The following is a 17187-nucleotide window of genomic DNA, read 5'->3' on the forward strand; positions in this document are numbered from 1 at the left end:
TTGGCTGTACAGCGGATAGAGACCGTGTGTCCTGGAGAACAGACTGAGCTGTTGGAGACGGAGTCAGAACAACGTCTGCACTGGACTCTGGAGAAAAAATACAACAAAAAATGATTATAAAATAATAATGCAAGAGTCAAATTAAATAGTGTTGTGTTAGAATACAAACAAAATGTAAAGAAGCGGCTAGACAGATTTACTTCAATGAAAAGTTCTGTTTAAAATGAACTCCAGTCAAGCTTTCAGATTTATAAATAACTATTTAATTATCACCTTGAGCAAAGAGCCCCCGTGTCCCCAGCAGTAGAAGCAATGGCATCATTGTACTGTGTGTTTCAGTGACTCTGAAAGGGCTGAGCAGTGACTCATCAATACTGTGTGTCTCAAAGTGTTTGGAGCAGTGAGGCAGGCACCGGTATACAAAGCAGCTTCCTTTCTACAAATCCTGCTGCTGCTGCTGCTGTCACAGATAGAGGAGATCTGAGCCGTGAGTGAGCACCAGTGCAATTGATAGGGTCGGGTTCACTTTGACTGTTTTCTTCTATTTTTCCCCCAGTCAAAGCTCTCAGTATATCACTGCTGTCTAATATAACTGATCTGTTTGTCTAAACTGACAGTAATATTTCTGTTTCTGTCATCATTTCAATGCTATTGTGTATTAAAGGGTATGTAGTGCCCTACCCCTAGTGGTATACCTTCCCACGTGCTGCTGCTGCTGCTGTAGAAGTAATGGACCTGTCATTTTTCTTTTCATTGGTCACATTTTGACTGCTTCTTACTGTTATAAATTGGACATCTACTTCACTGTCTTTCACAGGCCTTTTCAAGATGTACCTTGAGCAAGCTGCTAGGAGTGCGTTTTCATTATGTCAATCAGAATGATATTTAACAAGCCAGGGGAAAAGGTATCAAACTCCTTGTGGCAAAGTGGTTGCTGATTATGAACAGGTGCAGAGCTGATGCAGTGCAGGAATAAACGGACGAGATTTGTAATCCGGTATGGAAAAATATACGTTTTATTTTTAGTTATAATCCAGGTCTGGTGACCAAATAATAAGCGATGCGTAAAACACGGAGTACAGTAACAGGGATTGCAGCCCTAAACAATAAACACAGCATCTCTCCCACAATATACAACCACGGTCACCAGTCCTGGGTGCGTGCTGTAGTGCTCGTGGTGGGTGATACAGGTTAAAGAGTGACAAAGAGTGCAGTGCTGTTCCGGGTTCAGTGCTGGCTCTTACTAACAGCTCCAGAACGTGTTAGCTGTCTATAAACACACAAATAGCAATTATAGACAAGACAAACAAAACAAAAACTCACACTATTCTTAATACACAGTGCACGGGTCCTTCTGGGTCTATTTCAAAACCAAAAACGAAGGAAAAGATTCTCCAGCCCCTTTTATGCGGTTATGCATGACCCCTTGGTAAACGATTGCAGCTGATTCTATTGCCTGCAGCTGCTACCTCGTTTACCTTCCAGGTCAATACATTCCCGCACTGGAGTCTCGTCTTTTTCCAGGCTGATTGACTTCCCGACCCAGGGAATGAACTGTCAGGCCAACCCGTCCAAAGCCTTTCCCTTTCGCTACTTTGTATCCTCACAGGTCAAGAGGGAGATTTACAACCAGAACTCATTATATTTCCATCACACTCGTGTATTGATTTCTTTATTGATTGATTTTGTTTGATGTTTGTGAAAGGGCGCACACAGTGACTGATCACACTCCATTGCCATGGCGATTCCAGCTCACTGAGAAACACATGGCTCTTGTATTGATATGTTGTTTTGAGAAAGATTGGAAAAACCAGCTTTCTTTCATTTGGAATGAGACTAAATTAGTGGGGGGTCTGTGAAAATATAGTACATCAGTGAATTAACTAATGAAAACCCATTTAAATGAAAGCCTTTTCTATTGAAGTTTAATTTATTTTCCATTAGTTTGCCCCTGTTTTACACTTATATATTAAGAATAGCCCCACAAATTGATGAAAGTGTTTTTCTAAATGATTCTTACCCTGAGTGCAGATGACAAGTGCCCAGATGAAGATGCTGATAAAAGTCATTGTTGTTGTGGATTCTGTTGCCATGAAGGGCAGCTCTCAAACATTAAATTATTATTATTTAATGTCAACAAATGGAGGGGGACTAGACATGGTCACAAAGTTGGTCCTGTTTCAACCATTTTTTCAGTTCTATTAAAAAAAAAAACTCTTGTAGTCTGATATACTTTTCATAAAGTCTGGTAGCGTATTCCAGAACATGGCACCCTTAATTGAGCAAGCTGTTTGTGCAAACGTAGTGTGATGTCAAGACACTACAGTCTCCTCTTGTGGTTGATCTTCTGGACAGACCAAAGGTAGATCATTAATGTAGAGACTAAATAACAAAGGCCCAAATATAGATCCCTGTGGGACCCCCATAGTACAGATCCTAAACGCTGATTCACTATTGCTTATTTTAACACTTTGTTTTCTATCTAACAAGTCAGACTCCATCCATTTCAGAGCCTGACCAGACAGGTTAAATTCAGACAACTTGTTAAACTCACAGGGCTATAAACACTCCCAGAGCACTGAAGCATGTGCTGCCAATGCAAAGTGTCTTTTCTTTGCAAATGGTCTTCCTTGGCACAGCAGCCACTTCTAGTCAAGCAGTGCTCTTAAGTGTAAACTCATTTTCAGATGATGCAGTTTGTTTGCAATTCAGAAAAAAACTGAAAAAAGTTGATCTTGCAAGCAAAACGAAAAAATAGAATATAGTTTTCTTTGTGTTGAGTTTGTACAAACACAGCTATTTCTCTCTCTTCTCCCTTCTCTCAAACCATTCATCTTAGCCACGGCTGTGATTATGTAGCTTTGTTACACAGTATAAATAATTATTAATTGTAAAATATTAAAATCAGAGCTGCAGGTTAACAGATCCATCATAAACTTTGTGAAATCAAATCAATTCAAGAAGCAAACATTTTGATTTTGCACATTACTAATGTTGAGTGAAAAGTTTCATGTTTTTTTCCTGTGGACCTCCTGGACTGTCTCTGAGGACCCCAGGTTAAGAACCACTGCTCTGGATTAAAGAGCATCATTTTATTACGCTCTCTCTCCCTCTTGTGGTCACAGAGTGTAGTGCAGTTTGTGCTGTTTGGTGTTTTGACGAAACATTGACGAGAGTCCCTGCAATGGAGGAACTGTATGGGTGGTTTCATGGTGTAATGGCTAGCACTCTGAATCTAGCGAGCTGAGTTCAAATCTCGGTGCATTTGTGTTTTATTTGTCTTACAAAAACACTTTATACACTGGTTTTGGTTTAAATAACGAATGCTTTAAACTGGTTTAGTGTCTTTCAAAGTAACTATTATTATTATTATTATTATTATTATTATTATTATTATTATTATTATTATTTATTTCTTAGCAGACACCCTTATCCAGGGCAACTTACAATCGTAAGCAAATACATTTCAAGTGTTGCAATACAAGTAATACAATAAGAGCAAGAAATACAATAACTTTTGTTCAAGTGTGACAAACCATAATTCTATAATACAGAAGATAATAGTGATAGTTACATCAGGATATGATTAAATAGTGATAGTTACATCAGGATATGATTAAATACAAAATACTACAGCTTAAACACTTGACAGATTACAGTATTCTGAAGTACAGGATTAAATGCAGATAAGAGCAAAATAAAGCACATTTAAATGAAGGGTGATAGTGTCCCAGGATACAAACAGAGGAGTTCTACAGGTGCTGTTTGAAGAGGTGAGTCTTAAGGAGGCGCCGGAATGTGGTCAGGGACTGGGCAGTCCTGACATCTGTAGGATACACTACTGATACTGCAGATTCCACCCGCGCCCCGCAGTGGAGGAGCGACCTTCCTATAGATGTCAGGACTGCCCAGTCCCTGACCACCTTCTGGCACCTCCTCAAGACACACCTCTTCAGACAGGACCTGTAAAACTCAGCTCTCCCCTTCTGGACAATATAGCACTCTGCCCTTAATGCACTTTAACTTGCACTTATCTGCTCCCGATTTTACTGTATTTAAACCTGAAGTATCGTATCTTATTTTTTTTAAAAATTAGAGAGTGTGTGTGTGAGAGAGAGAGAGAGAGAGAGAGAGAGAGAGAGAGAGAGAGAGAGAGAGAGAGAGAGAGAGAGAGAGAGAGAGAGAGGCAGAGAGAGAGAGGCAGAGAGAGAGAGGCGAAGAGAGAGAGGCGACCTGGGAAATGTTTGAGCTGATATATATATATATATATATATATTTTTTTTAGCAACCCAGCTAGCTAGCTAGCACAGGACGGCTAGTCGATTTGCTAGCGGAGCTTAGCATAGTTATAGCTGACTAGATCTCAAAAAGTGACTAACGTTACAAATATTGGTGTAGCCGTTTTATAAAAGCAATAAGTCACAGCCAAGACGTTATTTCAAGCCATTTATAATTATTCCCAAATAACACAAACTCTTCCATTGTTAAAAAAAAATATATAAAAAATCTCCCTTTGTGCTTCTCGGAAGGCATACGATGGAGGGCGCAATGCAGTTTTTCAGCCTGGGGAATATTACAAATTAGGAGACTGTGCTTTAAAATACACATGTAGGGCGGGCGTCTCTGTTACAAAGAATTGTCACACTTTGTATTTATCTCCATAATGCGTTGGGACTAAATACGCAGATACATTAAAACTATTTGGAGAATGCGGGCATCGATCCCGCTACTTCTCGCATGCTAAGCGAGCGCTCTACCATTAGAGCTAATTCCCCTTGAGCTATGCCAGCGATTCTCATAGGCTACAACGCAACTTGATATGAGCAATTCAGATTGTCGGCAATGTAGTCTGCCAATTGCAAATTCAAAAAATAAATAAATTAACTAAATAGCAAATATTTTGACGAGAGGTATGTTTTCAATTTCTTCAAAAAGTAGTCTCAGCTCGTTGATTCAGTCGCTTTAAAATCCACCTCTGTGTCCCGATGCAGCAGCGCTGTATGCTGTGGCTCGAGCTTGTTTGACGAGGCAGACAATGCAAAAATGCCAATACTTGTTATTGCATCACATGGCAGAATTAAGGTATGCTTTAACGGCTTGGCTGTCTCAAGTTAGTTTGTATTGTTCAACAGACAGTCAGTATCTTAAAAACAAATAAGCGAAATACTCCGTGTCTGTCTGTACAAGTTTGAAATTTAAATGCGCCGCCCCTGCATGCTCTGCGACGCTCAGCCAATAGGCAGGGACGGGACGTTGAAAATAATTGTGGGAAATTTTGGATCAGGTATAGAAGCAAAGGTATATTTCAAGGTCTTAAAACGACATTTCCCACAATTCCTTCAACAAGTAGTGACTTCAACAAGTAGTCTGTTTACAACAAAAATACAATCTGTGTTAGGAACGCTATTTTAGTCCGATTTAAAAAAGAAATTAAAATGGTATTGAGTGCTGACAAGAGTTTGGTATCAGCTGTTGATTTCATTGAAACAATCTTTATAGTAAAATGAACACATTTATTCCTCTGGTCGTGTATTGTCTCGCTGACTGCTATCCACCTGGAAGTCACCTAAAGGATAAGGCAATGGCCTCCTAAACTAGGGATTATGGTTTCGTCAGTTTTATTTAAAACAGTGTGTGTGTATTTGTTCTTGGTCTGTGATATATGTGGTCTGTGTTTATAGATCTTGGCACGTTGCACCAAGTAGTCGTGGCCAAGTGGTTAAGGTGATGGGCTTGAACTCTGTTGGCGTTGTGTCCCTTTTTATGTCTTCGTTGTTAATTCTTAAATGACTGTTCAGCTTAAATGTATCAATTATTACTTGCTGTACATTAAATTCGTCCAAACTAGTATTTGCAAACACATTACAAAATTAAATGGTGTGGAATAGAAACAATGAAGGCTTTGACCTCGACGTGATTTGAACACGCAACCTTCTGATCTGGAGTCAGACGCGCTACCGTTGCGCCACGCATTCCTGCCTAGTGCATGCTTGTTATGCAATGCTAGAGTGCACAGCAAGCATGCCAAAGGCATGCTAAGTCCGATGCTGATACTTGGAAAACACTCAGTATCACCAGGGTCATGGGAAACAGACGACTCAATATTTGTTCGTAGTCAGCAGGGCTATGAAGTTGTCGGAAGTGTGTTTGATTCTCAGCTTAAAAGTAAAGAAAACATAAAACAAAGCGATTTGCTTTTATAATGTTTATTATTTGAAACGTGGGCATAAACACAGTTGTACTGGCTGGGAATCGTCTCGGGTCAATTACTTGGAAAGCAGCTATGCTGACCAATATATCACCAACGAGGGAAAGCTGGCAGTACTGAGTGATACAGATGACGGATTTTCTCAGCGCGTCTCCTCTGAATGCGCACTGGCACAAAGGGGCTTTGCTCATCTAATGACGTGACAGAATGCAATAATGTATTGGGTTAATTTACCAACAAAAGAAACATAAATAAAAGTGTATGTATTTTTTGTGAATAAACTATCTTGCTTCTACGATGGGACCAGATACCTTACATCCGCAATCTAATGATCGGCCAAACCCAGAACTACCTTGTCTTGACCAGGGAGTCATATTGTAAAAACAAATTGAAGTGGTTCCACTGGGGATCGAACCCAGGACCTTCTGCGTATAAAGCAGACGTGATAACCACTACACTATGGAACCTGGTCAGAAAGTGAGTTTTGTGTTTGAAACGCATTGGCAATTATTAACATTACTATGAACAAGTAATATTCTAGAAAGGAAACCGAATCAGACACCATCATGCCGGGAGTAGGGAAGTTGTTTTACCCACATATTTGTTAAGATTTTACTTTCAGGGATCATTTCTATAGTTTGTTTCTAGTGAAATGCGTTTCTAGTGTCTGGTCTCGCTAACCATAACGAGGAGTTACAGTGTTTTCTTCTGAGCGCGTAGCGGGACTTGAATGCTACTTCACTGTAGCTGTTCTTGATCATTGATGAACATTCCGCTCTCTTTTGGGATCGAGCCCCACGTTGGATGTCCTTTTTAAATACAAAATGTAGATGTTTCTTCGAGGCAACAGAGCAATATCTGATTCTGTTCACACTGTATACAGTATTGCAACAAAATTACTTTTTGGTCGTTGTCATATAGCAATTGCTATTGTAAAATGCGTGCATCGTTTATAGTTATAACGATATTGAAATAAATAGTCTTACTTTTGTGGGTTGGCTTCAAACCGTTTCTGTTTTAACACTTGTCATTACATCATTCATGGAGCAACAGTTGGTATGTGCGTAATAAACCCGATCGGGCCTTGATATGACAACCCTAGGCTGTGCTGAAATAAATAATGCGGTTTTCTGCTGTAATGAACGCAGTTTGTCAGGATGGTCGAGTGGTCTAAGGCGCTAGACTTAAGGACTCTGTCTTTCCAAAGAATTCTGTGTTCTGGTCTCCAAGTGGAGGTGTCTGATCAAATCCTCCTCTGACAGCTCAATTTTATTTATTCTTAAAAGGAATAAATGTGTTCATTTTACTATAAAAGATTGTTTCAAGGAAATCAACAGCTGATACCAAACTCTTGTCAGAACGCAATACCATTTTAATTTCCATTTTAATTCAGACTAAAATAGCGTTCCTAACACAGATTGCATTTGGTTGTAAACAGACTACTCGTTGAAGTCAATGAAAAATATTTTGTCCAAACATGTATTTAACTTGTTTTAATATTAAAAATAATATATTAAATTGAATAACATCTCCGTCGGCCACTGGATCGTGGTCTCAGGCTGGGATGCGGACCTTTGAGAACAGTATAAACGATCTATTAGTGGAAGTAGCTTACATCAGAAATGCCCTCGTTTAACATGCTAGGATGATCGACATCGGTATTCTCCAATTGCTGTGTACATGTTATAACACGTTATGAGTACGAATACAAAGTTGGACACTTTCCTTGTAAGTGGGGGTAAGCACAATTTATTTTCAGATGTAATGTCTTTATTTAAGCTCAATCTAGTCCTGCGTAATGCAAATCACATTACTATATTTTTATATTAGTCAAGGCCTATGTAAAGTGTTCTTAAATTGTTTTAACATTAGCATTGATCAATTTGATGATCCGTTTTCTTTTCTCCCAATACGGTATGCAAATTATGCAACTTTTCTGCCCACTTTGATCATAGGCAGTTTTATCCCCCCGTTTCGGCTGAAAACCGCATCTGGGAGAAAACTTAAGTGTTTCGAAACGCATTTGTAAAGGCATCGGATTCTATTGTGTTGCCGAGCTGTTGACGTTTCTCATAATACACAGGTTTACTGGGGTGACAAAAAACGGAAGTCTTGTCAAGTCGAAATAGCTCAGTTGGGAGAGCGTTAGACTGAAGATCTAAAGGTCCCTGGTTCGATCCCGGGTTTCGGCAAGTAGCAAGACTATTTTTGTTTTGTATTATTTTGAACAGAAAAAAAGAGCTTTTTTTTTGTTCTGTGTAATTGGAAGAAATAACAACGTATCAGAGTGCCATTTTCTAATGTGATTAAGAAATGCAAAAACTTAAGGTATACTTCAACGTCTTGGCTGTCTCAAGTTAGTTGGTATTGTTAATGTAACACCTCGTTGTTGCCCAGTCATTGTATCATATTAATGAAGTAGAGCTTGCCACTTCTCAGCACCGAGCTGACAATGAGTGTTGTTTTCGGGCACCTGCTGGCTGCTAGTGATGACCACTCCAATCTTCAGTCAGGGGGTTGTTGAAGGAAGGGGACACATTTTGAGTGTGCATCTCATACTGGTTTAAATCAATAAGCAAATTTCAAATTGATCATTGATAATGTTGAAACTATTTAAGAACTCTTTCAATAGGACTTGACTAATATAACAAATATAGTAATGTGATTTGCACTACGCAGGACTTGATTGTGCTTAAATAAAGACATAACATCTGAAAATAACTTGTGCTTACCCCCACTTACAAGGAAAGGGTCAAACTTTGTATTCGTTCTCATAACGTGTTAGAAAATGTAAACAGCAGTTGGAGAATGCCGAAGTCGATCATCCTAGCATGTTTAACGAGAGCATTTCTCATGTAAGCTACTTCCAGTCATAGATCGTTTATACTGTTCTCAATGGTCCGTATCCCAGCCTGAGACCACGATCCAGTGGCCGACGGAGATGATTTTCAAAGTAATATGTTATTTGGAATATTAAAACAATCAAGTTAATTACATGTTTGTACACACAGTATTTTCCAGTGACTTCAACAAGTAGTCTGTTTACAACAAAAATACAATCTGTGTTAGGAACGCTATTTTAGTCCGATTTAAAAAAGAAATTAAAATGGTATTGAGTGCTGACAAGAGTTTGGTATCAGCTGTTGATTTCATTGAAACAATCTTTATAGTAAAATGAACACATTTATTCCTCTGGTCGTGTATTGTCTCGCTGACTGCTATCCACCTGGAAGTCACCTAAAGGATAAGGCACTGGCCTCCTAAACCAGGGATTATGGTTTCGTCAGTTTTATTTAAAACAGTGTGTGTGTATTTGTTCTTGGTCTGTGATATATGTGGTCTGTGTTTATAGATCTTGGCACGTTGCACCAAGTAGTCGTGGCCAAGTGGTTAAGGTGATGGGCTTGAACTCTGTTGGCGTTGTGTCCCTTTTTATGTCTTCGTTGTTAATTCTTAAATGCCTGTTCAGCTTAAAGGTATCAATTATTACTTGCTGTACATTAAATTCTTCCAAACTAGTATTTGCAAACACATTACAAAATTAAATGGTGTGGAATAGAAACAAAGAAGGCTTTGACCTCGACGTGATTTGAACACGCAACCTTCTGATCTGGAGTCAGACGCGCTACCGTTGCGCCACGAATTCCTGCCGTAGTGCATGCTTGTTATGCAATGCTAGAGTGCACAGCAAGCATGCCAAAGGCATGCTAAGTCCGATGCTGATACTTGGAAAACACTCGGTATCACCAGGGTCATGGGAAACAGCCGACTCAATATTTGTTCGTAGTCAGCAGGGCTATGAAGTTGTCGGAAGTGTGTTTGATTCTCAGCTTAAAAGTAAAGAAAACATAAAACAAAGCGATTTGCTTTTATAATGTTTATTATTTGAAACGTGGGCATAAACACAGTTGTACTGGCTGGGAATCGTCTCGGGTCAATTACTTGGAAAGCAGCTATGCTGACCAATATATCACCAACGAGGGAAAGCTGGCAGTACTGAGTGACACAGATGACGGATTTTCTCAGCGCGTCTCCTCTGAATGCTCACTGGCACAAAGGGGCTTTGATCATCTAATGACGTGACAGAATGCAATAATGTATTGGGTTAATTTACCAACAAAAGAAACATAAATAAAAGTGTATGTATTTTTTGTGAATAAACTATCTTGCTTCTACGATGGGACCGGAGACCTTACATCCGCAATCTAATGATCGGCCAAACCCAGAACTACCTTGTCTTGACCAGGGAGTCATATTGTAAAAACAAACTGAAGTGGTTCCACTGGGGATCGAACCCAGGACCTTCTGCGTGTAAAGCAGACGTGATAACCACTACACTATGGAACCTTGTCAGAAAGTGAGTTTTGTGTTTGAAACGCATTGGCAATTATTAACATTACTATGAACAAGTAATATTCTAGAAAGGAAACCGAATCAGACACCATCATGCCGGGAGTAGGGAAGTTGTTTTACCCACATATTTGTTAAGACTATACTTTCAGGGATCATTTCTATAGTTTGTTTCTAGTGAAATGCGTTTCTAGGGTCTGGTCTCGCTAACCATAACGAGGAGTTACAGTGTTTTCTTTTGAGCGCGAAGCGGGACTTGAATGCTATTTCACTGTAGCTGTTCTTGATCATTGATGAACATTCCGCTCTCTTTTGGGATCGAGCCCCAAGTTGGACGTCCTTTTTAAATACAAAATGTAGATGTTTCTTCGAGGCAACAGAGCAATATCTGATTCTGTTCACACTGTATACAGTATTGCAACAAAATTACTTTTTGGTCGTTGTCATATAGCAATTGCTATTGTAAAATGCGTGCATCGTTTATAGTTATAACGATATTGAAATAAATAGTCTTACTTTTGTGGGATGGCTTCAAACCGTTTCTGTTTTAACACATGTCATTACATCATTCATGGAGCAACAGTTGGTATGTGCGTAATAAACCCGATCGGGCTTTGATATGACAACCCTAGGCTGTGCTGAAATAAATAATGCGGTTTTCTGCTGTAATGAACGCAGTTTGTCAGGATGGTCGAGTGGTCTAAGGCGCTAGACTTAAGGACTCTGTCTTTCCAAAGAATTCTGTGTTCTGGTCTCCAAGTGGAGGTGTCGGTTCAAATCCTCCTCTGACAGTTCAGTTTTATTTATTCTTAAAAGGAATAAATGTGTTCATTTTACTATAAAAGATTGTTTCAAGGAAATCAACAGCTGATACCAAACTCTTGTCAGAACGCAATACCATTTTAATTTCCATTTTAATTCAGACTAAAATAGCGTTCCTAACACAGATTGCATTTGGTTGTAAACAGACTACTCGTTGAAGTCAATGAAAAATATTTTGTCCAAACATGTATTTAACTTGTTTTAATATTAAAAATAATATATTAAATTGAATAACATCTCCGTCGGCCACTGGATCGAGGTCTCAGGCTGGGATGCGGACCTTTGAGAACAGTATAAACGATCTATTAGTGGAAGAAGCTTACATCAGAAATGCCCTCGTTTAACATGCTAGGATGATCGACCTCGGCATTCTCCAATTGCTGTTTACATGTTATAACACGTTATGAGTACGAATACAAAGTTGGACACTTTCCTTGTAAGTGGGGGTAAGCACAATTTATTTTCAGATGTAATGTCTTTATTTAAGCTCAATCTAGTCCTGCGTAATGCAAATCACATTACTATATTTTTTATATTAGTCAAGGCCTATGTAAAGTGTTCTTAAATTGTTTTAACATTAGCATTGATCAATTTGATGATCCGCTTTCTTTTCTCCCAATACGGTATGCAAAGTATGCAACTTTTCTGCCCACTTTGATCATAGGCAGTTTTATCCCCCCGTTTCGGCTGAAAACCGCATCTGGGTGAAAACTTAAGTGTTTCGAAACGCATTTGTAAAGGCATCGGATTCTATTGTGTTGCCGAGCTGTTGATCGTTTCTCATAATACACAGGTTTACTGGGGTGACAAAAAACGCAAGTCTTGTCAAGCCGAAATAGCTCAGTTGGGAGAGCGTTAGACTGAAGATCTAAAGGTCCCTGGTTCGATCCCGGGTTTCGGCAAATAGCAAGTCTATTTTTGTTTTGTATTATTTTGAACTGAAAAATAGAGCGGTTTTTTTTTGTTCTGTTTAATTGGAAGAAATAAAAACGTATCAGAGTGCCATTTTCTAATGTGATTAAGAAATGCAAAAACATCGTCCCTGGGTGGGCTTGAACCACCAACCTTTCGGTTAACAGCCGAACGCGCTAACCAATTGCGCCACAGAGACAAATCGGCTCAACCGAACCTGAGACCACATCTAAGAAGAAAGCAACACGGCAGAAAAGTCTGTAATCACAATTAAATGTATGCAACCCAATGCAAGCAAACTTCAAGCCTTTTATATTTATTCCCATGTATGTAGTCTGCCATTTGCAAATTCAATAAATAAATAAATTAACTAAATAGCACATTTTTCGACGAGAGGTATGTTTTCAGTTTCTTCAAAAAGTAGTCTCAGCTCGTTGATTCAGTCGCTTTAAAATCCACCTCTGTTCCGATGCATCAGCGCTGTGTGCTGTGGCTTGAGCTTGTTTGACGAAGCAGGAAATGCAAAAATGCTAAAACCTGTTATTGCATCACATGACAGACTTAAGGTATACTTCAACGTCTTGGCTGTCTCAAGTTAGTTGGTATTGTTAATGTAACACCTCGTTGTTGCCCAGTCATTGTATCATATTAATGAAGTAGAGCTTGCCACTTCTCAGCACCGAGCTGACAATGAGTGTTGTTTTCGGGCACCTGCTGGCTGCTAGTGATGACCACTCCAATCTTCAGTCAGGGGGTTGTTGAAGGAAGGGGACACATTTTGAGTGTGCATCTCATACTGGTTTAAATCAATAAGCAAATTTCAAATTGATCATTGATAATGTTGAAACTATTTAAGAACTCTTTCAATAGGACTTGACTAATATAACAAATATAGTAATGTGATTTGCACTACGCAGGACTTGATTGTGCTTAAATAAAGACATAACATCTGAAAATAACTTGTGCTTACCCCCACTTACAAGGAAAGGGTCAAACTTTGTATTCGTTCTCATAACGTGTTAGAAAATGTAAACAGCAGTTGGAGAATGCCGAAGTCGATCATCCTAGCATGTTTAACGAGAGCATTTCTCATGTAAGCTACTTCCAGTCATAGATCGTTTATACTGTTCTCAATGGTCCGTATCCCAGCCTGAGACCACGATCCAGTGGCCGACGGAGATGATTTTCAAAGTAATATGTTATTTGGAATATTAAAACAATCAAGTTAATTACATGTTTGTACACACAGTATTTTCCAGTGACTTCAACAAGTAGTCTGTTTACAACAAAAATACAATCTGTGTTAGGAACGCTATTTTAGTCCGATTTAAAAAAGAAATTAAAATGGTATTGAGTGCTGACAAGAGTTTGGTATCAGCTGTTGATTTCATTGAAACAATCTTTATAGTAAAATGAACACATTTATTCCTCTGGTCGTGTATTGTCTCGCTGACTGCTATCCACCTGGAAGTCACCTAAAGGATAAGGCACTGGCCTCCTAAACCAGGGATTATGGTTTCGTCAGTTTTATTTAAAACAGTGTGTGTGTATTTGTTCTTGGTCTGTGATATATGTGGTCTGTGTTTATAGATCTTGGCACGTTGCACCAAGTAGTCGTGGCCAAGTGGTTAAGGTGATGGGCTTGAACTCTGTTGGCGTTGTGTCCCTTTTTATGTCTTCGTTGTTAATTCTTAAATGCCTGTTCAACTTAAAGGTATCAATTATTACTTGCTGTACATTAAATTCTTCCAAACTAGTATTTGCAAACACATTACAAAATTAAATGGTGTGGAATAGAAACAAAGAAGGCTTTGACCTCGACGTGATTTGAACACGCAACCTTCTGATCTGGAGTCAGACGCGCTACCGTTGCGCCACGAATTCCTGCCGTAGTGCATGCTTGTTATGCAATGCTAGAGTGCACAGCAAGCATGCCAAAGGCATGCTAAGTCCGATGCTGATACTTGGAAAACACTCGGTATCACCAGGGTCATGGGAAACAGCCGACTCAATATTTGTTCGTAGTCAGCAGGGCTATGAAGTTGTCGGAAGTGTGTTTGATTCTCAGCTTAAAAGTAAAGAAAACATAAAACAAAGCGATTTGCTTTTATAATGTTTATTATTTGAAACGTGGGCATAAACACAGTTGTACTGGCTGGGAATCGTCTCGGGTCAATTACTTGGAAAGCAGCTATGCTGACCAATATATCACCAACGAGGGAAAGCTGGCAGTACTGAGTGACACAGATGACGGATTTTCTCAGCGCGTCTCCTCTGAATGCACACTGGCACAAAGGGGCTTTGCTCATCTAATGACGTGACAGAATGCAATAATGTATTGGTTTAATTTACCAACAAAAGAAACATAAATAAAAGTGTATGTATTTTTTGTGAATAAACTATCTTGCTTCTACGATGGGACCAGAGACCTTACATCCGCAATCTAATGATCGGCCAAACCCAGAACTACCTTGTCTTGACCAGGGAGTCATATTGTAAAAACAAACTGAAGTGGTTCCACTGGGGATCGAACCCAGGACCTTCTGCGTGTAAAGCAGACGTGATAACCACTACACTATGGAACCTTGTCAGAAAGTGAGTTTTGTGTTTGAAACGCATTGGCAATTATTAACATTACTATGAACAAGTAATATTCTAGAAAGGAAACCGAATCAGACACCATCATGCCGGGAGTAGGGAAGTTGTTTTACCCACATATTTGTTAAGACTATACTTTCAGGGATCATTTCTATAGTTTGTTTCTAGTGAAATGCGTTTCTAGTGTCTGGTCTCGCTAACCATAACGAGGAGTTACAGTGTTTTCTTCTGAGCGCGAAGCGGGACTTGAATGCTATTTCACTTTAGCTGTTCTTGATCATTGATGAACATTCCGCTCTCTTTTGGGATCGAGCCCCAAGTTGGACGTCCTTTTTAAATACAAAATGTAGATGTTTCTTCGAGGCAACAGAGCAATATCTGATTCTGTTCACACTGTATACAGTATTGCAACAAAATTACTTTTTGGTCGTTGTCATATAGCAATTGCTATTGTAAAATGCGTGCATCGTTTATAGTTATAACGATATTGAAATAAATAGTCTTACTTTTGTGGGTTGGCTTCAAACCGTTTCTGTTTTAACACATGTCATTACATCATTCATGGAGCAACAGTTGGTATGTGCGTAATAAACCCGATCGGGCTTTGATATGACAACCCTAGGCTGTGCTGAAATAAATAATGCGGTTTTCTGCTGTAATGAACGCAGTTTGTCAGGATGGTCGAGTGGTCTAAGGCGCTAGACTTAAGGACTCTGTCTTTCCAAAGAATTCTGTGTTCTGGTCTCCAAGTGGAGGTGTCGGTTCAAATCCTCCTCTGACAGTTCAGTTTTATTTATTCTTAAAAGGAATAAATGTGTTCATTTTACTATAAAAGATTGTTTCAAGGAAATCAACAGCTGATACCAAACTCTTGTCAGAACGCAATACCATTTTAATTTCCATTTTAATTCAGACTAAAATAGCGTTCCTAACACAGATTGCATTTGGTTGTAAACAGACTACTCGTTGAAGTCAATGAAAAATATTTTGTCCAAACATGTATTTAACTTGTTTTAATATTAAAAATAATATATTAAATTGAATAACATCTCCGTCGGCCACTGGATCGAGGTCTCAGGCTGGGATGCGGACCTTTGAGAACAGTATAAACGATCTATTAGTGGAAGAAGCTTACATCAGAAATGCCCTCGTTTAACATGCTAGGATGATCGACCTCGGCATTCTCCAATTGCTGTTTACATGTTATAACACGTTATGAGTACGAATTCAAAGTTGGACACTTTCCTTGTAAGTGGGGGTAGGCACAGTTTATTTTCAGATGTAATGTCTTTATTTAAGCTCAATCTAGTCCTGCGTAATGCAAATCACATTACTATATTTTTATATTAGTCAAGGCCTATGTAAAGTGTTCTTAAATTGTTTTAACATTAGCATTGATCAATTTGATGATCCGCTTTCTTTTCTCCCAATACGGTATGCAAAGTATGCAACTTTTCTGCCCACTTTGATCATAGGCAGTTTTATCCCCCCGTTTCGGCTGAAAACCGCATCTGGGTGAAAACTTAAGTGTTTCGAAACGCATTTGTAAAGGCATCGGATTCTATTGTGTTGCCGAGCTGTTGATCGTTTCTCATAATACACAGGTTTACTGGGGTGACAAAAAACGCAAGTCTTGTCAAGCCGAAATAGCTCAGTTGGGAGAGCGTTAGACTGAAGATCTAAAGGTCCCTGGTTCGATCCCGGGTTTCGGCAAATAGCAAGACTATTTTTGTTTTGTATTATTTTGAACTGAAAAATAGAGCGGTTTTTTTTGTTCTGTTTAATTGGAAGAAATAACAACGTATCAGAGTGCCATTTTCTAATGTGATTAAGAAATGCACAAACATCGTCCCTGGGTGGGCTTGAACCACCAACCTTTCGGTTAACAGCCGAACGCGCTAACCAATTGCGCCACAGAGACAAATCGGCTCAACCGAACCTGAGACCACATCTAAGAAGAAAGCAACACGGCAGAAAAGTCTGTAATCACAATTAAATGTATGCAATGCAAGCAAACTTCAAGCCTTTTATATTTATTCCCATGTATGTAGTCTGCCATTTGCAAATTCAATAAATAAATAAATTAACTAAATAGCACATTTTTCGACGAGAGGTATGTTTTCAGTTTCTTCAAAAAGTAGTCTCAGCTCGTTGATTCAGTCGCTTTAAAATCCACCTCTGTTCCGATGCATCAGCGCTGTGTGCTGTGGCTTGAGCTTGTTTGACCAAGCAGAAAATGCAAAAATGCTAAAACCTGTTATTGCATCACATGACAGACTTAAGGTATACTTCAACGT

At 39.1% G+C, this 17187-nt stretch overlaps 13 non-coding genes across 13 annotated transcripts; 6 read left to right on the plus strand and 7 right to left on the minus strand.

The window, feature by feature from the left end:
• Nucleotides 1-6602: 6602 nt before the first annotated feature.
• On the minus strand, nucleotides 6603-6675 carry trnai-uau (transfer RNA isoleucine (anticodon UAU)). The gene has a single exon. It is a non-coding gene; the product is annotated as a tRNA-Ile (tRNA).
• A 139-nt stretch (nucleotides 6676-6814) lies between these two features.
• On the plus strand, nucleotides 6815-7027 carry LOC131703488 (small nucleolar RNA U3). The gene has a single exon (XR_009309939.1). It is a non-coding gene; the product is annotated as a small nucleolar RNA U3 (small nucleolar RNA).
• A 1300-nt stretch (nucleotides 7028-8327) lies between these two features.
• trnaf-gaa (transfer RNA phenylalanine (anticodon GAA)) lies at nucleotides 8328-8400 on the plus strand. Its single transcript has one exon. It is a non-coding gene; the product is annotated as a tRNA-Phe (tRNA).
• Nucleotides 8401-9782: 1382 nt separating this feature from the next.
• Nucleotides 9783-9854, minus strand: trnaw-cca (transfer RNA tryptophan (anticodon CCA)). Its single transcript has one exon. It is a non-coding gene; the product is annotated as a tRNA-Trp (tRNA).
• A 628-nt stretch (nucleotides 9855-10482) lies between these two features.
• trnav-uac (transfer RNA valine (anticodon UAC)) lies at nucleotides 10483-10555 on the minus strand. The gene has a single exon. It is a non-coding gene; the product is annotated as a tRNA-Val (tRNA).
• Nucleotides 10556-10694: 139 nt separating this feature from the next.
• LOC131703445 (small nucleolar RNA U3) lies at nucleotides 10695-10907 on the plus strand. The gene has a single exon (XR_009309901.1). It is a non-coding gene; the product is annotated as a small nucleolar RNA U3 (small nucleolar RNA).
• A 1302-nt stretch (nucleotides 10908-12209) lies between these two features.
• Nucleotides 12210-12282, plus strand: trnaf-gaa (transfer RNA phenylalanine (anticodon GAA)). The gene has a single exon. It is a non-coding gene; the product is annotated as a tRNA-Phe (tRNA).
• A 135-nt stretch (nucleotides 12283-12417) lies between these two features.
• Nucleotides 12418-12491, minus strand: trnan-guu (transfer RNA asparagine (anticodon GUU)). The gene has a single exon. It is a non-coding gene; the product is annotated as a tRNA-Asn (tRNA).
• A 1613-nt stretch (nucleotides 12492-14104) lies between these two features.
• trnaw-cca (transfer RNA tryptophan (anticodon CCA)) lies at nucleotides 14105-14176 on the minus strand. Its single transcript has one exon. It is a non-coding gene; the product is annotated as a tRNA-Trp (tRNA).
• Nucleotides 14177-14804: 628 nt separating this feature from the next.
• trnav-uac (transfer RNA valine (anticodon UAC)) lies at nucleotides 14805-14877 on the minus strand. Its single transcript has one exon. It is a non-coding gene; the product is annotated as a tRNA-Val (tRNA).
• A 139-nt stretch (nucleotides 14878-15016) lies between these two features.
• On the plus strand, nucleotides 15017-15229 carry LOC131703447 (small nucleolar RNA U3). The gene has a single exon (XR_009309903.1). It is a non-coding gene; the product is annotated as a small nucleolar RNA U3 (small nucleolar RNA).
• A 1301-nt stretch (nucleotides 15230-16530) lies between these two features.
• On the plus strand, nucleotides 16531-16603 carry trnaf-gaa (transfer RNA phenylalanine (anticodon GAA)). The gene has a single exon. It is a non-coding gene; the product is annotated as a tRNA-Phe (tRNA).
• A 134-nt stretch (nucleotides 16604-16737) lies between these two features.
• On the minus strand, nucleotides 16738-16811 carry trnan-guu (transfer RNA asparagine (anticodon GUU)). The gene has a single exon. It is a non-coding gene; the product is annotated as a tRNA-Asn (tRNA).
• Between the last annotated feature and the right edge of the window lie 376 nt (nucleotides 16812-17187).

Source organism: Acipenser ruthenus, chromosome 32, assembly GCF_902713425.1.
Source record: "Acipenser ruthenus chromosome 32, fAciRut3.2 maternal haplotype, whole genome shotgun sequence".
NCBI classification, from domain to species: Eukaryota; Metazoa; Chordata; class Actinopteri; order Acipenseriformes; family Acipenseridae; genus Acipenser; species Acipenser ruthenus.